Source organism: Anser cygnoides, chromosome 5, assembly GCF_040182565.1.
Source record: "Anser cygnoides isolate HZ-2024a breed goose chromosome 5, Taihu_goose_T2T_genome, whole genome shotgun sequence".
Classification (NCBI taxonomy): Eukaryota; Metazoa; Chordata; class Aves; order Anseriformes; family Anatidae; genus Anser; species Anser cygnoides.
Window position 1 is genome coordinate 55,669,578 of NC_089877.1, and position 6,919 is coordinate 55,676,496.

At 47.7% G+C, this 6,919-nt stretch overlaps 1 long non-coding RNA gene across 1 annotated transcript; it reads left to right on the forward strand.

Annotated features, from left to right (window-relative positions):
• Positions 1–906: 906 nt before the first annotated feature.
• LOC136790989 (uncharacterized) lies at positions 907–6,680 on the forward strand. Its single transcript, XR_010832017.1, has 3 exons — positions 907–1,056; positions 1,233–1,341; positions 4,482–6,680. It is a non-coding gene; the product is annotated as an uncharacterized lncRNA (long non-coding RNA).
• The last annotated feature ends 239 nt before the right edge of the window (positions 6,681–6,919 follow it).

Here is a 6,919-nt window from a genome sequence, read left to right on the forward strand (position 1 = left end):
AGGACTAAGGGCTGCCGGAGGGGATGGAGGCAAAGAGACTCAAAACGGGTATTTCCATGGAAGGGCAAGAAATGGCACCGAGGACTCAAAAAGACCGGTGTCCTTCTGTGGGTGTTTGCAGCTAAACTCCCAGTATCACACGTCATCTGTGGGGCTTGGGGGGAACCTAGAGAAACCAGAACACTTCAGCTTCTGGAGAAGTCATGTAACTCTTGGCTCCGTACCTTTAAAAATGCATTCAAAAGTATATTAAAATATTAACTTCTATTCCAGTAGTGTTTAATTTCCTTGAAGGATTACTGGGTTTGTTCTTCGGCCAGCGTACTCTTTGGCTACCCGTGTTCCTCAGCATTAACACTCCCTCAGCTCCCAAGGCTTCTCTTGAAGCAACACCCAGGTTTTTCAAAAAGACGACAGCCCCAAAGCAAAAGCAAAGACCAAACCAATTCAGAGCATCAAAGTTTATGGGGGGTGGAGGTAAAAATCTGTTTAGTTTTTTAAGTTTTGTTGGAATAAAATTAAGATGCAGATTCCTGCCAGCAGCCTCCTCAGTTTTCAGCAGCCTGGTCAGGGTCTGAACAGGGCCCTCCTGCCAAACCAGAGAGACGTTTATATCCTCCTCCCTTCCTGGCAAGTTGAGGGAGCAGAGGCAAGAGAAAATGAAAAATCAAATCTCTTCGCTGGGACCTGGGCAAATAGCTGGCTCTCTGGTGTCTCCAAGTTCTTTCTGTTTAATAAAACACAGCAGAGCAGGCTTTCTCAGGAGGCTCTCTTTGCTTCATTCAGTACTTCAGGGCCAACATTTTAACAACTCATTTTTTCTCACATTTGTACTTTTACAATATGTTTCTGCTGGCATGACTCAGGTGGGACTGGCCACGGTAAGAAACAGGGAGAGGAGAATTAACAACTGGGATCCTCAGCCTGTCACATAACAACTGAATAAGAAAACGACACAGAAATATGTATCCCCCACAGGCAGCAGGTGGTTCCTCAGGTGCTGCTACCCACTTTGCAGAGGAAGCACACAAACAGCGAGCGGCAGATCTGCACTGGGTAAGTGGGAAACCACGATCCTGGAAATCCTTCCTGAGCTAAAACCTAGCCAAAAGACCACCTCGGCTTTCAAACTGAGAATTTGCTGGACACCTGATGTTTCCGTGTGCGTGGAGGTGCTCCAGCCTTAGAGTTGAAAATGTGATGCTGAGACTGTGTCTGTGCTCTTCCCTCAGGGACACCCGTGTGATGTGTGCCATGGAAGCGACAGCAGGATCCAACCCGCCTGCAAGAGGATCCAACCCAACAGCCATGTCCTGGCAGCTGTGTTCTCCTTGATTCCAGGTGAGGGGATGTGAACTTGGCAGAGCCTGTGAGCATTCCCAGGGGACAACCTCGCTCTGCAGTGCCTCTCCTGTGCTCCCTTGGTTTGGGCCAAGGCTCTGATCTGGTTTATGAGGGGCTCTGAGGCTCCTCAGACCCTTTCCAGGGGCTGTGCTGCCTGCTCTGGGTGGCCCTGCTTGACCAGGGGTTGGACCAGGTGGCCTCCAGAGGGCCCTGCCAACCTCCACCCCTCAGTGGTGGGGCTGGTTTCTCTCTGTGAGCAGCCAGCCCACTGTGCTGCAGGGCACGGAGAGAGCTGCGCTGCAGTGGGGTGCTGCAGGAAACACAGAAGTGCCCTTTTCTGAATGTGGAGGTGGGAAAGGCTGGGGTAGCACTGCAGTGCTGGGCAGGGGATGCAGCAGCCTTCTTCTTGAAGCCCCTTCCCTTTGTAGGGGATGGGAGGATGTGCAGGAGTTCCTTTGCGGTCTGCTCTGTTAACTTAAAGCAGATTTTGTTTTAATAAAGCAGGGTAGAGATGCAGAAAGCAACACCTTTAAATTATCTGGGGTAATACAAGGTTCAACTCAGTGCATCATGTACTATTTTTTAAAAGATGAAAGTAATAAAAATATTTAAAATAAATGGAATAGATTGGAGCAGAAGACCTATTGTCACAGGGTTCACAGCTGAGGGGTTCACTAAATTTGAGTGTGGCAAACTGAAAGGTCATTAATACAGGATAAAATGATGGGAGAGTGGGTTTTCTGCCCATCTGGGGTCTGCAGCAGGCACAGGGTGAGGAGGACAGACTGCTGAAGAGGTTCTTGCTATTTGGGCTGGCCTGCCCAGGCTCTTCTCAAACCCCAGCATCCACTGAGTTATTGATGGGTTTCTTCCATCTGCTTCTGGAAAAATGATTTAGGCAGGGAAACTGAGGTAAAGGAATTGGCTGAAATCTTAATTTCCACCAGGGTGGACTTATACGTGTTATTTTCTTTTTCTCTCTGCTTATTTCTTCCTCTCTCCTCTGTCTCCTCGTGCCCCTGTTTCAAAGTCTGGATCAGCCAGACCCATGACTGTATTTTTGTTACAGTGCTGTGAGGGTGCTCAGACAGGCTGAGCTGTGCCCTGAACTGCTGAAAACTGGAACAAATCATCTCAAAGGAAATGATAAGACTGCGTGCTGTGCCCTTTCTTTCACAATGAGATGGAGAGGAAGAGTCGGCACCAAAACAGATGCTGTGTTTTCTGTCTCCGCAGCTCTTCCCTCTCTCTCTCTCTCTCTCCATTTGTGTGCTCTTGTCTTTTTTCCTCTGGAGGAACAAAAGAAAACAATGTCTGCTCTGGCCCATTTAAAATAACCTTTTCCCTTTTCGCCAAAGCGGACAGTTGTTGTCACCTCCAGTACCTTATAACAGCCAGCCAAAGAGTGGCTTTCCCCGATATTAGGTCATTCTGTAAGCAGGAAAAATAATGAAGCCTGTTTCTCTGCAGATCTATGTTCCTATCACGTAAAGGGCAGTATTGACTTTTAAGTGAATTATACTCAGGTCTTCTGTTATCTCTGCATAAAGCATAAATGATACTGTGCTCTTCCATGTTCTTTGGCCGTCCTGCCTCCCTGGCCTCTCCAGCGCTTTTCTGCTGCCTTCAGCTGGCTGGCTTTCTTCCTTCTTTCCATCATCCCTGAACTTCACGGCTTCCCTGTTTTTCTGCTGCTCCAGGCTTCTCTTGAGATTGTCTTGTCATTTCCTCCTCCTCTTTAACCCATCCCTTCCCTTACCACGAGCGTTCTTCTCTTTGGGGGCCTCACGAGCTGTGCTTGTGGCAGTGGGGAACGGGAACTGTGCAAGGGGAGCACCAGGGGAAGGGGGAGACTCCTCGCCCCACGCCCCCATGGCGGGTGCTCTCTCAAGGCCTCGCATCTCCCCGTTAGCCACAGCAGACTCTCCAGAACTGGCCGTGCTCCAGAGATGGGACCCACCAGCTCCTCCACCGCTGGCCATTTACCAGCTGACCATAGTCCACTAGGGAACCTCTTTTTTCTGCTGGCTGCCATTTCACTATGGGGACTACAGCTCGTTCATGCAGCTCCTGACAGCTCGGGGCTCACCTCGGCTCTTTGCACAGGGGTGGGACAGCCAATGTGACTCTGGTACTAGGGACCACACAGCACAGCCGCTGAAGGCAGAAGAACTGGGCTACAGCTGCTCCTTGCTGGCTTTCACTCAGTCCTTTCTGCACTCCCGCATTGCCCGCTAGCTCCTATCATGCATTTTTAATTGATTAATTCTTCATCCTTATACTAAGGTCGCACGTTCGTGGCAGTCATTGTCAGCACCCCGTGTTCATCTAATGTAAAGCTATATTTAGACATTTCCAGGATGACATGTCCCCTAATGTCCAATCTCCTTTTCTGGCTCATGGAAGTCAGACTTCAGACCTTTAGAGCAGGGTTTGGGCAGTCCTTGCCTGGACCGTGAGCCGTGCCACTCAGAAGCTTATCATTCACAGCGGCATGGCTGCAGCCACAGAGCTACACGAGAAGTTTCCTTTTTTTTCCCTGTGTTCTTGGCATTGCATTAACCTGCCCTCATCCCTTTACCACCTTCCTTGGGCATGCTGTCTGCACACAGCCGGGAGGGCTCCTGTGCTCGGCCTTTACCACGGTGGCACTGGGTGGCTATTGCATGTAGCATGAGCTAACGCACTCTGTGTGTGCCCACCAAAGCACTCCGCTTCCCCAAGCGCTCCAATTCCCCTTTCTTCTCCCTGACAGCATTCCTCACACACAGTATTTTAAAGCTAAGTGATATTCTAAAAACTGGGTGACGGGAGAAAAAGCACCAGAGGTCAACTTGGGAAGGTTCAAACCACACTCTGCTTCCTGGCCACTGGCTTTTATAAATCCTGTGAGAATTTAATTATCTCGGAAGAGCTCTACTTTCTCTATTAAATTCTCTTGAGATTGGCTGATGGGGGAAAGAAGATGGTGGGGAGAGGCATGCATTGCCCGGTTGATCTCATAAGCCTCATTTCTATAGGAAATTGGGATAAAAGGTAATTGGAAATGGAATAAGCAATGTTAAAAATAACAGCCTAACTTGATCCTTTGCGTCTCAGATGCTTTTAATATTTTCTCTCTCTTTCGATACATTAAGGCAAACACACAAGCCTGAGATGCTGTCTGAAGCCTCGGACTTCATTTAACAAGTTGGAGTTGAGTTAGCACCTTCGAGCCTCTGGGGCTGTGTCTTGCATCAGAAAGAGCACAGCTCGTTGTCATTCCTGAACTCTGCTCCTCTCAGCCGCTGTGCTAGGTGATGCGAGGTGACACGTGGAGGAAAACAGGATCTCTTCCAGAACGTGTGAAAAGGTGGGTTTGACATCAGATTAAATCAATAAGGGGAAGATGGATGAGCAGTTATTACCTGTATTTATAGAGGAGTCTGTAGTAAGAGAAGGGAAAGTTTACCTTAGGACATTTGTTCGCCTCCCTTTTGTTGTACAGCTGCTTGTCAGTCAGCTCTTTGGCTGCCACAGTTGGAAGTGTGTGCTTCAAGGTGAACCACTGCTTATTTTGGTTTGCCTTAAAATGTTGCTTGGCAAACTGAAGTAGTTCAGGAGATGATTGATGAGCGATGAGACAAGCACGCAGCAGGGACAGGCTGGACAGCTGAGATGACTTCAGCCCCGGTCCAGAGCCGATCCTTTCATTTAAAGGGCAGGGTTGGGTTGAAGGGAAAAAGGATGCTAAGGAAGAAAAGATGAATGAGGGAGAGAGAGAGACGGTTTCAACGGCTGCGAGACAGGCTGTGATATGGTAGTCACCATAGTGATAACGAGGGAGGGAGGCAGGAGACAGTACAAAAACAAAGTCAGTCGATAGTAAAAACATTCCAGGTTCAAAAGGCAGTCTGCTGGCTTGGCGCGTGTCTGCAGATCGTGAGGACTGGGCAGGCACCAGCTGGCTTCTCCACACCTTTCTGCCGCTATTGGATTTTGTTTGCTGAAGGCAAATTTAAAATGATTCTTTGGACCATCGTGTAACACAGACAACAATATTTTAGCTAAAGGATATTCCCTTTAGGAACAACTGGCTCTTGGCTAAGCCTGACTAACTTTGTGGTAAGATTGATATGAGAAAAAATCCCTATCCTACAAGTTATTGGAAAAGTATATTTTTTACCTTTTTTGTAAACGACTCCTTCCTGTCTTTTACTAGTGGCTTCAAATTGTTAGTACATTTATTCCCTGTGAAGGGAGGACTGTCCTACAGCTGTGGTCCTAAGAACACAGAGATACACACCAGCCACAGAACCCACGGGTCTGTGTTAGCTCCCTTGGTGCCCCGGCACATGCAGATGGTAAGGGAGCGTCGGGAGGGGATCCACAAACACCAGTACGCTGAAGTGACGCTTACCTAAAGCAGTCCAAAGGAGGCCCTGGAAAGAGAAGACATCCTTAGATGCACACTATCACTTCAGAAGAGGCTGCAGCAATTTAGGACTTGATCGTCTTTTCAACTGTTTGCCAGGTCTCTCCCCAAGATCACTGTTGTCACTGCAATGTGGTTCATCCACTCCAGAGCAAAGCCAGACCAGGTGGGTTTTGCACTGAAGCAGATGAGCTACATCATGAGCAACTCTGCCAGCTCTGCTAGGGGAAAGCAGTGGTTTTCAGACCAGGAGAAGTAGCAGAAGGGCAAAGAGCTAGTTCCTTACGCTGCCACAGATACATTTTCAAGAGACCATCTGCCTAAAGCCCCTGATCTGCCCCTCTGATCTGCCCCTTCCCATGGCATAGACATCTCACTGCATGCCACCAGGCAGTGCCTTTCTCCGTCTGAAATTCAAACTGGAGCCAGATGTCTGAAACTTGGCTCTATTGCATCAGTCTTTCTGTTGTTGTTTCTGCTGTTTCTGTGTCAGCTGCTGGAGATGAGACAAGAGACAGGGGTTAGAGCACTTGACAAAGAGATCCATTCACCTACTGCCCATCAGCAGAGCATCCAGGCGTAGCTGCAACTATGCTGGAAGAGAGGACCCCGCAAACCTTTTGAAGCTTTTCTCTGCTGCATGAAATAATTAGAGATCCTTGAGGGAAGGGAAAAGGATGGAGGAGAAACTGTGAGGGAAAATTCTGTTCCAGAGATTGCAGCACCTACCTCTGAGTCCCAGCATCCCAGTCTATCCCTAATAATTTATCTAGTCAGTCTTGTTTTGTCTTTGTCCCCTCCAAACTTTATTCTAGACTGCAGCATTTCTGTGAACTGTGGGAAAAGAGACACATAAGCTTAGAGAAAAAAACAGTCTTACATAAGTTATTACTAGAATACACCAAGGACATAAACATTTGACACTGATGTATTAAGTGTGTTATTGCTATCAGTGAAGGCTTCATGATATGCCATATTTTCTCTGACCCTTTTACTTGCAAGTTGTGTCTTTTCCTAAAGCTTCATAGTAAAATCATCCTTTTTTTTTTTTTTTCTTCTTTTTTTCTTGGTTGAGAAATTAGGTGAATTTTAGATTTCCAAACCTGTTATCCTTGATCTTCTTCAGTGAGGAAAGGCCTTCAACCATGCCACAAGAAAAGT